Source organism: Hemicordylus capensis, chromosome 17 (genome assembly GCF_027244095.1).
Source record: "Hemicordylus capensis ecotype Gifberg chromosome 17, rHemCap1.1.pri, whole genome shotgun sequence".
Classification (NCBI taxonomy): Eukaryota; Metazoa; Chordata; class Lepidosauria; order Squamata; family Cordylidae; genus Hemicordylus; species Hemicordylus capensis.
In genome coordinates, this window is record NC_069673.1 from 126393 (window position 1) to 138523 (window position 12131).

Here is a 12131-nt window from a genome sequence, read left to right on the forward strand (position 1 = left end):
CACCGCAAGATGTGCCTGGAAATGAATCAGAAGCCAATCAAGATGGAGGAGCACAAGGGGTCACGTGCTCTGGCTGGACCACAGTCTGGCTGCAGCTAGGAACATAGGAAGCTGCCATATACTGAGTCAGACCACTGGTCTATCTCGCTCAGTATTGTCTTCACAGACTGGCAGCGGCTTCTCCAAGGCTGCAGGCAGGCATCTCTCTCCCAGCCCTATCTCGTTGGAGATGCTGCCAGGGAGGGAAGTGGGAACCTTCAGCTCTTCCCAGAGCAGCTCCATCCCCTGAGGGGAATACCTGGCATGTGGTCACATGTGGTCTCCCATTCAAATGCAAACCTGGGCAGGCCCTGCTCAGCTAAGGGGACAAGTCATGCTTGTGACCACCAGACCAGCTCTCCTCTCTCCAAGGGCAGCCCCACATAGAGCATGTGGTGATCATCGAGCCTTGATATGAGCAAGGCATGGGTGGGACAGTGGCCAGATCTGCTGCTTGCAGGCCAGGACCCTGCTGGAGCACCACACAAAGCGATGCATCAGCACGCCCGGCCACCACTACCACCTCACCTTCCAGGAGTAAAATCGGATCTCCAACCTGCAAACTTTGTCCTTCGTGGGGAGCGTGATCCCATCTAGGACCAGCAAGTCACTAAACCCCCGATTTGCTGCCCTACTGACTGAGCAGAAGCACTTCTCTCTGGTCCTGATTTGGCCTGCCTGTCCCGACCTCCCGGAGCGCGCACAGGAGCGTAAGGGGGGACGGGGGGAGTTGCGTCTCTGCCGGTGTGCCGAGGTCAGGATGTAGCCAAAGACCCCCGTTCAAGAAGGAGGGGGGAATTCGGCTGAACTTCCTCATCTCCGGCTCTTCCTGACTCTGAACTCGGACGGCTGATGATAGTCCTTTGAGACAGCAATCCTGGGCACACTCACCCTGCAGTCAGCTCCACTGAACTCAGCAGGCAGAGGGTCAGCCTGCAAGCGTTTGCTTCGCCGTCGTGCAGACAACAAGCTAAATGCTCGCGCAGACCTCTCCCCCCGCCCCCCCCCCCACAAATCCCAGAATGCTTATTCCGATCAAGGTTTCTTCTGAGCTAGGAATCCAGTCACATAAAGAGAGGGGAATATCCAGCCCGACCCTGCCTGCTCCCCACCCCCCACCCCACTGTCCCCTTGCTGGTTTGCCAGCTTCTCAAGGCACTGAGAGGGTCCTGGGCCAGCTCTTTCCCTTCCTGTTCCTTTTTTGCTGGGATGAGCCCAGGCAAGAAGAGTCCTCCACACCTGCAAGCACTCCGGCCCAGCCCAGCTTCCGGCATCTACCCCAGCCAGGAGCCAATGCTACTGCCTGCCTGAGCGCCTCCGTCATTGGGAGGGGCCGTCTGGGGATGTGCTTCAACCTAGCCTCGTCTCCAGAGGCCCAAGCAGCCTCTGGGGTCTATTTCTCAGCAGATGCGGCTCCGCTGGGGCAGAGACAGCTGGCCATGCTCTGGGGACAGCCCACTCAGCAAAGACTGCAGCATGTCTTCTGCAGCATGTAGGTCTGCATTTGATGAGGCTCTTCTTGAAACAGGCATTTGGAGTCTCTTTATTGCCTTGCTGATTTGTTGCCGAATCCTCTGAATCCTTGTTTTAATGAGTGCACACTATAAAAAGGCGGTTTATAAACATCATGAAATGAAGAGGTACTTAATGCAGCCCTCTCAAAATGCTCTTCCAGCCCCCTAGACACAAGCCCCAGCACCTGGAGGGGCTCAGCACAAGCAGCCACGGGGGAAGCTCCCACTTCAGTGCCGCACACAGCCAGCACACCACTGGACTGCTCTGTCCTTTTTTCAAGTTTTGGCTTTTTCAAGGCCAAACGCCATTCTCACACAAGCACCTCTGCAGAGCTCAGTGCAAAATGAGAATGGTCAGAAGTCAAAGTCGAAGGAATTATCCAAAAGGAGCAGCTTCAAAAAAAAGCTGGGCGATGCAGATGGCATTAACATTTTAATTGGTATGTCTCTTAATTGGCATGTATCTTTTTAATCTTCTTTTACACTAATGACTTTACAGCCTTCGAAAAAGGGAAAACTGCTGAGAACAAAAAAAGAACCCCACTTTTCACAGAGAGAACGTAGCTCAGTAATGAGGACTGAAAGAAGCACAGTAATCCACCACGCATTAAGAGCAGACCCCATGTCAGGAAATGCAGATTTAGGCTGAAGCCTGACCTCTGACCTCTGGGGGAGACCCAGCAGGCAGGGCAAAAGCCACGCAAGAGGAGAAGGTGCTCCCTGGCAGCTGCTCCCCTTCCCTTCCCTTCCCTTGAACCGCCTCTCTGGATCAGACAGACCTCCATCCATCACATCCAGCCGCCTGTTTCCAGCAGAGGCCAGTCCCCAGGAAGCTCGTCTGTGCCCCGTCCCTATCGTGTGTCACCAGCACCCACAGAGCTCCTCATCTGCTTCCTCGCGGCCCTTGTGGCCATCTCTCAGGATGGCCGCAACAATACCCTGAAAGGAAAGCAGAGGGCTGGGAGGACGATGGTCTCCACTCCCACCCAGCATCAGGAATGTGCATCAGGAATCTTCTGCTGCTGCCGCCACCGAATTCCAGCCTGGATAAGAGAGTTCAGGTCCTTCGCTGCAGAGTGGAAAAAGCGTTTCTGATTCCGAGGCACCCTCATCACATCCACAGGCACCTGGACAGCCAAGCACTGGAGTTTCTCCAGATTCCCTCAAATCGCAAGGAAGGAAGGAAAGTTTGGTGGTGGATTCAGTTGGCCGGGGCAGGGGGACCTGTGTGCCACAGCAAAGAGAGACAAAGGTCTCCTCCACTCCCCACACCCTTCCCACGGAGAAACAGGGTCTCCCCCCCCGGCTGCTTCCTCTTATTCCCCCCCCCCCGCCCCCCAGCATTCAGTTCTGCTTATGTTGGCTCTCATGCAGAAGACACATCTGGCTCTTTTCCTTAAATCAACCAATGCCTCAGAGTCAAGAGAAAATGTGTTGCTGTGGGGTGTGTGTGTGTGTGTGTGTGAACTAAACAATCCTGTATGTGTGTGGGCTCCCCCCTTTAATTAAAATGTATATCATGCCTTCCTTCTCCTCTAGAAACTCAAAGCAAGTTCCCTAGACTGGCCTTAGTGCTGCAGCCAGGGAAGTCGGGGGCTTCATCTCCTCATCCATGCCTATATATGGCCATCTGCCTGGATGGGGCTTCCTTCCCAAGCACACGGGAGCCGTGCAGAAATATCAGCCCACCCTGGGCCAGTGTCTGGGCAACAGCGAGAATCCCTGCAGACACTGGGGAGAGAACACACAAGATGGAAGTGGGTGCTCTGATGGTGGATCCCCCTGGACCGCAGGACGGGAGCACTCTCCCCTCGCAGAGCACAGGTCTCCCTCCAGGAAGGAGAGCTCAGGCCGGGGGCAGCCATCACCACTCCGACCTGCTGGGCTTGACAGGGAAAGAAGGGCAGCGGCCCACCGGCCAGGCCAACGCCCAAAGCACATTCCCAGCGCCTAGTTCTCGCAGCACACAATGGATTCTATAGGATCGCAGGCGCCCCTGTGAGTGTGACCTCCGATAACCTTCCTTCATTGCAAGGTACAGGTCCTAAGAGAAAGCAGGATGTGCCTGCCAGTTGGCGCTTTGCAGGGTCTGGGGCCGGCACTCATCCCAACCTGAGGGTGTGGCTGGAGCCATAGGCCATCCTGCCCTCCAAGAGACCGCTGACAGAGGCCTCCTCGGTGCAAACTGCCCCACAATACCCACATCCGCGGGTCTCCTTGGAAGCCAAGGAAGGAGAGGTACCTGCCCGTCCTTGACCCACAAGTGGCTTCCGGGTAGGATCCCACCTTATCCATGCCCTCCACATTATTTTAATTTTTAAGATAATGCCTTCCAAGCCTTCAGGGTGAAGCAGAAGATAGACAGAGATGTAAATACAAAATCCTCTTTGAGCCATTTCATTTGTACTCTGTATATCCAGGTTCCCCAACCGTTTGGGTGAGGCAGACAATCTGCATGAATAACTAAAAGGCAGCTTGGCCTAGAAAAGACACTGCTCCCGTTTCCCACCTCTCCAAAAATAATGTCCTACTTATCTCTACTTCGGGGACAGGCCCAATCTAGAGGGGGCAACCCATGCCCAAGAGGTCCACGGACGCGTGGCAGAACTGCCAGGCCCCCAAATCACATCCCCACCCCCAACAAGCTCTGGTCCGTTGTGGTTCCAGCAGCAGACAGGGACTCCTCAGCAAGACAAACTCTCTCCTTCCAAAAACCACGCAGGGCGCCCTAACAAGACGACAAGCACCGTTTAAGAATTTTTAAGAACGCTGAGCAGCTCCTTCCAAGATATATATATGTGTGTGTGTGTGCGTGTGTGTTTCTTTCCCTTGAAAATTAAAGAAAAAGAAAAAGCAAGCAGGCAGACCCTTGGCTAATGAATCACCATTCCCAGCAAATGAGCAATTGTGAGTGACAGGATGAAATGTGCCTGAAGCAGGCTGAGAAACATTTTTCTTGCAAATGAACTCACTGCAAAGAAAACCTCAGATTCACTATAAAAAGGCACCAAGACTGTCAAGAGCCTCGTCAAAGAAACAAGGGCGGAGAGAAAGCGGTGGGGTGGGGTGGGGGGCTTGCTCTCCCCTCCCCTCCCCATGGGGCATCCCTCCTCCTTGATTCCTGGCCATGTAGAATTCTCACTTGAGAGGGTTTCCCCTCAAGTCTGCGAAGTTCCAGACACACACAAGGCAAGTGGCTGGCCTGCCCCAGAGCCCCACAGAAACCACATCGGCCAGACATGTTAAGCCAGCCATTTGCCCAGGAATCTCTCAGCTGGCATCAGAGGCACCAGCCAAGCTCCAGAGATGGAATTAACAGGCATTCGCAATGCAGCCATCTGCTGACACAGAAACCTTAAACAAGCAAAGCAGCAAGTCACAGCCAAGCGGCAGCAGACATTCCTCCCCCCCCCCTGCTTGCCTCCCCCCCCCCGCCCCCGGGCTGGGGTTGCCAGCTTCTTCCCAACATTCTGCAGAGTCAGCACCAGGCACAGCATGTGGGGGTGCTCAGAAACATCAACTGGTGCAGAATTCAGCCAGGTGGGGCACCAGAGGAGAGCTGGGCTTATGGTAGCAAGCAAGCAGGACTACTTGCCCCTTAGCTAAGCAGGGTCCACCCTGGTTGCATATGAATGGGAGACTTGATGTGTGAGCACAACGTAAGAAAGTCCCCTCAGGGGATGGAGCAGCTCTGGGAAGAGCAGAAGCTTCCAAGTTCCCTCCCTGGCGGCATCTCCAAGAGAGGGCTGTGAGAGACTCCTGCCTGCAACCTTGGAGAAGCCGCTGCCAGTCTGTGAAGACAATACTGGGCTAGATAGACCATTGGCCTGACTCAGTATATGGCATCTTCCTATGTTCCTATGATCACGACATGACTCTGGGATGCTCATCTCTCTGCTCAATTCCAGGAGTTGCCTCTACCCGCAATTACCTTGGGCCCAACAGACACCAGAGACTGCCTCTACCCCACGACAACGACGAGGAGTGCCCTTGAAAGTTCACTGCCCTTGCGCCAAGGGCAGCAGAGAGGTGCCCCCAGCATGGGGGCTCACAGAAGCTGAGCAGCTGGTGACATGAGGCCCATTCACATGTTATGTTCAACACTCGTACAAGTGTACACAGGTACAGACATTTACATGTTATGCTGAACGCAGGTACAGAAGCCCACTTTCCAGGTACGGTCGCTCACACAAACAAACATGTTTTGTGTGTTTCAGACATCTGTACACTCATACAGCATAATGTCACCTGGGCTATGGTGCATGGTTTTTCTGTTCATTTCAGCTGCCTTTTGGTAGCTCTAGGTAAGAGGAGAACGAATGTCGCAGGTTTTAAAACACACATACCCCCACTTACAGCTCAGGGCAGGGGCATGGACACACACCCTCAAGGCAATGCCTTTTCTGGTTGGCGTCACTTACAGCTGGATCCTAAACAGGCTGAAATGCAGGCAAAGAAAGTGAGTCGTGACAAGGAAGCCTGGAAATCGACACACTGGATGTGACTGGGGTAAAGGCCCATTTCCTGCCACTGGCCTTAGTCCAGACCCACTTTCTCAGCCTGCTCTAGAGGACAGCTGGTGCTGAGCAAGCAGCAAGCAGCAGGAGCAGTCTATCTTTGAGCCCAGAGCCTTTGGAACAAGCAACACTGCAAGATGACTATGGGAGCACAACATGGATCGCTACGCTGAAAAAGTCCGAGGCCCCATCCTGTCCCCTGCCCCCCAAAGCCACGCTTTGCAGTCTTCACAGGAGCGATTTGGCAAACCTGCTTTGACTTTACGGAGAGCGTCATTAGAACGAAAACCTGGAGCATGCTTTGACTGGGAAGGGCAATCCATCAAAATCAAATATTCAGAGTGCAGGACAACGCCTGGTTGGAGGACTCACAACTTTGGGCGCGTGCAGAGGTCTTGGGGAAAGCAGGAGAAAAATGCCAAGGGAATGAATATGTTGCTCGACTCACAAGAGAGACTGGTGCAGGGACGACATGACAGGAAAATCTTTTGAGCAAGCACTCGCATACTAATTCATAGGAACAGCTTTGACAGGAAGAGAACAGCCATAAATTCCGTTCTGTTTACCAAATCCAACTCCAACTGCTCTTTAATATTTCAGTTAGCAAAGGTAAAACCGTGTCCCAGCTCATCAATTACTCCGGTCACAAGACAGGCCCTTGGCCAGCTGCCCAGGCATCAATCCCGCACAGGCCTGCAAAATGCCTCCTGAAACGCAGGAAATGCACCAGTAAGTATTCCAATTAACCAAGCAGCATGTAATGGAGACGTCATTTTTAAGTGCTTCTGTACTTTGCTGCCGCTGCACAGAAGTCGACGCTCACGTACTGAAGTGCAGAGAGCCCCTCCTCTGCCACAGGAGCCAAGGCGCTGGGAAGAAGTCTTGGGCGGCGCCAAACGCCTCTTTAACCACAGCATGGTCGGGAACGCACCACCAGCGCAGCCGGAGGCACCGAGCCGGCCCTGGGCGCAAGAACCACGCGCTCCCCTTTCCAAAGACACACACACACCCCACACTGCGCTGTGCAGCATTCTTAGGTCCGGAGAGCCCCACACCTCTCACCTGTTTATCTGGCCATTTCCTTTCCAGCCCGGAAGTATGTGATGCCTTGCTCCTCAATTAAAACACCAGGAGTTCACGGAAACAAAGCCTGGTGACGTCCAGTTCTGGGAAAGGCACCAGCAGCGACCAAGACCCGTTTCCAAGCACAGGTCTTTTGATGTCTGCACATCCGGCCAGAAGAGCCCGCCCTTCTCTTGACCCTTCAAGTTCGGACCCACCTCAGCCCCCAGCCCCGCATGGGAAGCCCACCAGCCCTGGCCAGAAGAGGCTCGGCGCCTCCTGAACCTGCCGCGGGAGAGCGAGAGGACCCCACTGCTCAGCCCCCGGGGAGGCGGCAGGAGGGGGGTGCCTTTGGCGGGGGCAGCTTCTCCCAGCCCCCCCCCCCCCCGCCCAGGCCAGGCCCGGGAGTCTCTGTCACTGGCTGTGGCCACCCGGAGGGGGAGACGCAGAGGCAGGAAGGCAGCCCGCTGATGCTGCTGCTGGAGCTGCCGAGCCCCCCCCCGCGCCCCCCCCCCAAGAAAAGCGGCCCACACAGACCAATAAAGCCCCTGCGCGGCTCCTTCCTCCGGCCAGGAGGGAACCCACGGGGGGGCTGAGCCCCGCTGCTGCTGCTGCTGCTGCTGCTGCCCCCCCCTGCACAGGCCCCGGGCGAAGGGCGGCGGCAGGAGGCCCCCCCCCGGCAAGGGCGCTTTTACGGGGGGGGGCTGCATGTGCAGACTGTGCAGAGAGGGCCCCCCCGGCCTGCCCGCCCCTTCATGGGAGGGGAGGGGGAGGGGCTCCGGCAGGGGGCCACGTGGGCGCCTTGAAGCAGGCTTGTGGCGGGGGGGGCAGATTAGCCAGGCCGAAGAGAAGGGAAGGACCCCCCCCCGCTAAGGGCATCAGGCGGGCGGGGGGGCGGAAGAGAGGGGGGGCGGGGGCGGGGCCCGGACCTGGGGGGCTGCGTGGGGCGATATGCGGAGGGGGGGCTGCGTCAAGGACTGGCCGCCGCTCCCCCCCAGCAGCAGACGCCGCCGCCGCCGCCTCCGGCCTCGCCCGCCCATCCGCTGCCCCCAGTGGGGGGGGGGGGTTGTGGCCGGGGGGCGGTCAGGGCGCGGGGGGGGTCGCGTCTCTCGGTTACCTGGTGGGCGGCGGCGGCGGCGGCGGGGGTCCCTCGGCCGGGCCAGGCGGGGCCTGCTGCGGTCCTCCCTCCTCCGCCTCCTCCTCCTCCTCCGCCTCCGCCTCCTCCCGGCCAGAATCACTTCCTGCCGCCGCCGCCGGAGGAGGAGGAAGAGGAGGAGGAGGAGGAGGAAGGCCCTGCGGGGGGAGGGGCGCCAGGCCCGCCTGTCTCCGGCCCTGGGAGCAGCAGGGACAGTGTCAGCCCCCCCCCGCCGGGCCCTTCGCGGTGGGGGGGGCAGCCCCCCTCCTCACCCGGGGGGGCTGCACTGTCCCCATCACAGGAGCCCCCCCGTTCTCCCCTCGGCCCCTGCCTCCCCCCCACCTTTACTGCGACGAAAAGCCCCCAACCCAAGAAAGCGGCAGCCCCCCCCCAGTTAATCCCCCACCAGGCCAGCAGCACCCTGGGCCCCCAGTCCGTGGGGAAGGCGCTTGCCATTTGCTGGGGGGCAGCAGCAGCGGTGGCAGTGGGGCTGGCTGGTAGGTGCCCCCCCCAAGACCCCAGGAAGGGCAAGAACCTCCCCCCCCCCCCCGCCACAAGGAGGCACTCCTGCCTCTCAAGCTGGGGCTCCAAGCAGACGGGGCCCCTCCTTGGAGACCTCCCAGAGGGAGAGGCAGAGCCCCCCTGACCCTAAGCACCCCTTTCTTCCCGGGCATGCTGCTCTTGCCAAGCACGCAGCGGAGGTCTGCCAACTTGGGGCAGCAATCCGGCTGCTGCCAAGACCAGGGAGAGCCGGGACTGACCTTTGGCTCAGGCAGCCAGGCGCCTTCAGCCTTTCCCGTCCCGCTCCAGCACCTTTGCGGGCCCAAGGCAGCTAGTTTTCAGACGAGAAGCCTGGCTCCCATTTCCCAGAAGGGCGGCCAGGAAGGGGAGCCCAGCGGTTGCCACCAGCGGAGGCGGCCCAAAGAGGTGGCCAGGGTTTCCTTTAGGCCCACATACAGCCGGGCAGATGAGCAGGACAGGCTTGCCTGCGCTAGAGGAGACACAGGGCCAGAGGGAGGGGGCACAGGGCGCAGGGCAAGTGGCCACTGCCTGGAGGCAAGCAGAGGGGGGGCTCCTGCGCCTCCTCCTTCTTGGCCCTTCTGCAGCCTTTCTAGGGACTCTCCGTGTTCCTCCAGAAATAGGAGGTTTTCCATCCTTGCTTTAGAAATGCTCAAGGCTCTGGAATCTCGTCAACAGCTCGTATTTAGAAAAAACAGTGTGGAGTCCAAATAAATGCAGTGCAAAATAATATTTTTAAAGGATTGCATAGATGCATGTATATGGGAAGCATGCCCTCCTAGAATCACACCAGCAGCAACATGTTCCTTCCGAGTACAGCGACATTCAGCTTCACAGCCATGATGTAATGTCGGTGGGTGCAAATTCAGCATGAAAGAAAGGGATGGCAGGGAGGGAGGGGGTCAGTGGCCCCAAAGACCATCCACAAAGCCAGAGCGAGCAGAGGCAGCAGTCCTGGTGGGTGACGCTGCTGAAAGCAGGCAGCATTGCAAACCCACGGCTGGAGATTGGCCGAGGACGACAACGGCGACTCCTGCAACTCTTCCACCGTAAAGAGAAAACGTTTGCCAGGGCTGGGCCTCAACCAGAGTCACCCCCAGACTCTGGGCGCAACACCCGGCGTCAGCCCGTGTTTGCAGCGGTGCCGTCAGCAGGAACCTGGCCCTCCACAGGGCGCTCTGTGAATTCCGCTCTGTCCCAGAAAGCCAGAGGCAAAGGGGTGGTCTCCATACCTGCAATACGTGGCCTGCCAGCCCACCAGAAGGCTTCCAGAGGCAGGGCTGGGAAAGACCCTTGCCCAAGATGCTGGAGAGCCCCGCTGCCCGTCAGCGTAGACACCAAGGACCGGGAAGGCCCAGGGCTCTGGCTCCGTGGAGGGCAGTGCCCTCTGCTCCCAACATGGTGGACCCAGGCGTGGCCTCGGCCCCGAGGAGGACGAAGCGCGGCCAGAGTCGCCCCCTCCGTGCAAGCGCCCCCTCTGGGGATCGACACCCCTTTGGTGTGGCAGCCCTGATCGGTTCTTTATCGCCTGCATGATTACTGCTTGAAGTGACATCACTGCTGGCACGGAGATTGATTTTTCCCCCCTCATGAATATTCAGGCAGCATTTCAGCAAGGAGCAACATTAATATTCCAAGGAGGAAGGATGAAATGTACACTCTAATTTAATGAATGATTGTAAATATGTATCTGATTGATGACATGACAGGAAATATTTCAAAAGGCATCCATAGCCAAGTCGGATGCTATTATTAGGCACAAAGGGGGGACGCAGCAGTAGACAGGGGGCTGCCTTGCAAGAAGAAGAAGAAATTAAAGGGGAAAATAAGACAAAGCTGGAATCTAATTCGAGGGGGGGGAGACCAAGCCCCGGGATGATTTTCCCCACAGATGCTCAGGAATGGCTCCTGGTGCACATTTAGACTGAGCAAGTCTCTGTGGGGATGCCACACACACACCCGCGCCCGCCACACACACCAGCACTCGGTCCAGTCCTCGGCAGATGGCCCTCCATGGGCCCCAGAGAGCCACGTGGCCTCCACCGCATGAGGCGGCCTCAGGGATCAGTGGGGGCCCTGGGAGCTGCCCCGTGAGGCCAGCCCCAGTGCTGGACCCAGCAGCCACCACCTGACTTTGGGGCACCCGTCTTAACAATGGGCTCAGTCTGCAGGACAGGCAACCCGGGCTCAACTTGCCACTACGAAGGACGGCCACGTTTTAAAGCCCCCCGAACGTCACAACTATACTTGGCCACCCAGCTAGCCGAAGGGAGAGCCTTGCCCTTTTTGACAGGATGTCATCTGCCCATGCGAAGGTTTCGGCTGGGGCTGGAGGTGGGGAAACAGGTAGTGAGGGTGACTGCCTGCACCTCTGTGCAAGAGAGTCTCTGCTACTGTAACTCTGTATTCTTCACTGGATTTTGCTGGAATTGGGCCAGGTTCTATCCAAAAACCCAAGCCGGGTCTGCATGTCAAATTTCACAGTGATAGGAGAAACCACCTTGACTTCATGAAGTTCAGGCTTCACAAAAACAAGACCAAGGGAGCCACTCTCCATATTTGAGTCTGCAAATATGCCTCCCCGGTTGCGGGCGGGATAGGAGTTCATCCACTTGCATGGAGAATCCCTTGCGTGCATGCAGGGATTGCAGATTCAGTCCCTGGCGGCAGCATCTCCAGATAGGGCTGGGAAAGGCTCCTGCCTGAAACCTTGAAGAGCCGTTGCCCGTCAGAAGAACAGAAGCACAGTCCTGCTGGATCAGGCCACCGAGGAAGCCTATCTAGTCCAGCATCCTGTTTCACACAGTGGCCCACCAGATGCCGCTGGGAAGCCCACAGGCAGGAGCTGAAAGGGGCAGGCCCTCCCTCCTGCTGCTGTGACTCCCCTGCAACTGGTACTCAGAGGCATCCTGCCTTTGAGGCTGGAGGTGGCCTATAGCACTCTGACTAGTAGCCCTTGATAGACCTCTCCTTCATGCAGTTATGCAAGCCCCTCTTAAATCCACCCAGGTTGTTGGCTATCACCACATCTTGTGGCAGAGAATTCCACAAGTTGATTATGCGTTGTGTGAAAAAGTACTTCCATTTGTTGGTCCTAAATTTCCTGGCATTCAATTTACATGGGATGACCCACGGTTCTAGTGTTATGTGAGAGGGAGAAGAGTTTCTCTCTCCTCACTTTCTCCACACCATGCATGGTTTTATAGACCTCTATCATGTCTCCCCGCAGTCATATTTTTTCTAAATGATAAAGCCCCAGGTGTTGTAGCCTTGCCTCATGAGGAAGGTGCTCCAGGCCCCTGATCATCTTGGTTGCCCTCTTCTGCACCCTTTCCAGTTCTACAA

General features: G+C 57.2%; 1 protein-coding gene across 2 annotated transcripts in view; it reads right to left on the reverse strand.

Moving 5' to 3' along the window:
* NACC2 (NACC family member 2) overlaps positions 1-8380 on the reverse strand; it is a 46280-nt gene extending 37900 nt beyond the window's left edge. Inside the window, exon 1 of one of the 2 annotated variants that reach the window (XM_053282168.1) lies at positions 8250-8380. The gene's annotated coding sequence lies outside the window, so the exon portion shown is untranslated. Of the gene's footprint in view, positions 1-7132; positions 7595-8249 lie in introns of those variants that run through there. The other variant, XM_053282169.1, reaches the window with a different exon arrangement.
* Positions 8381-12131: the final 3751 nt, after the last annotated feature.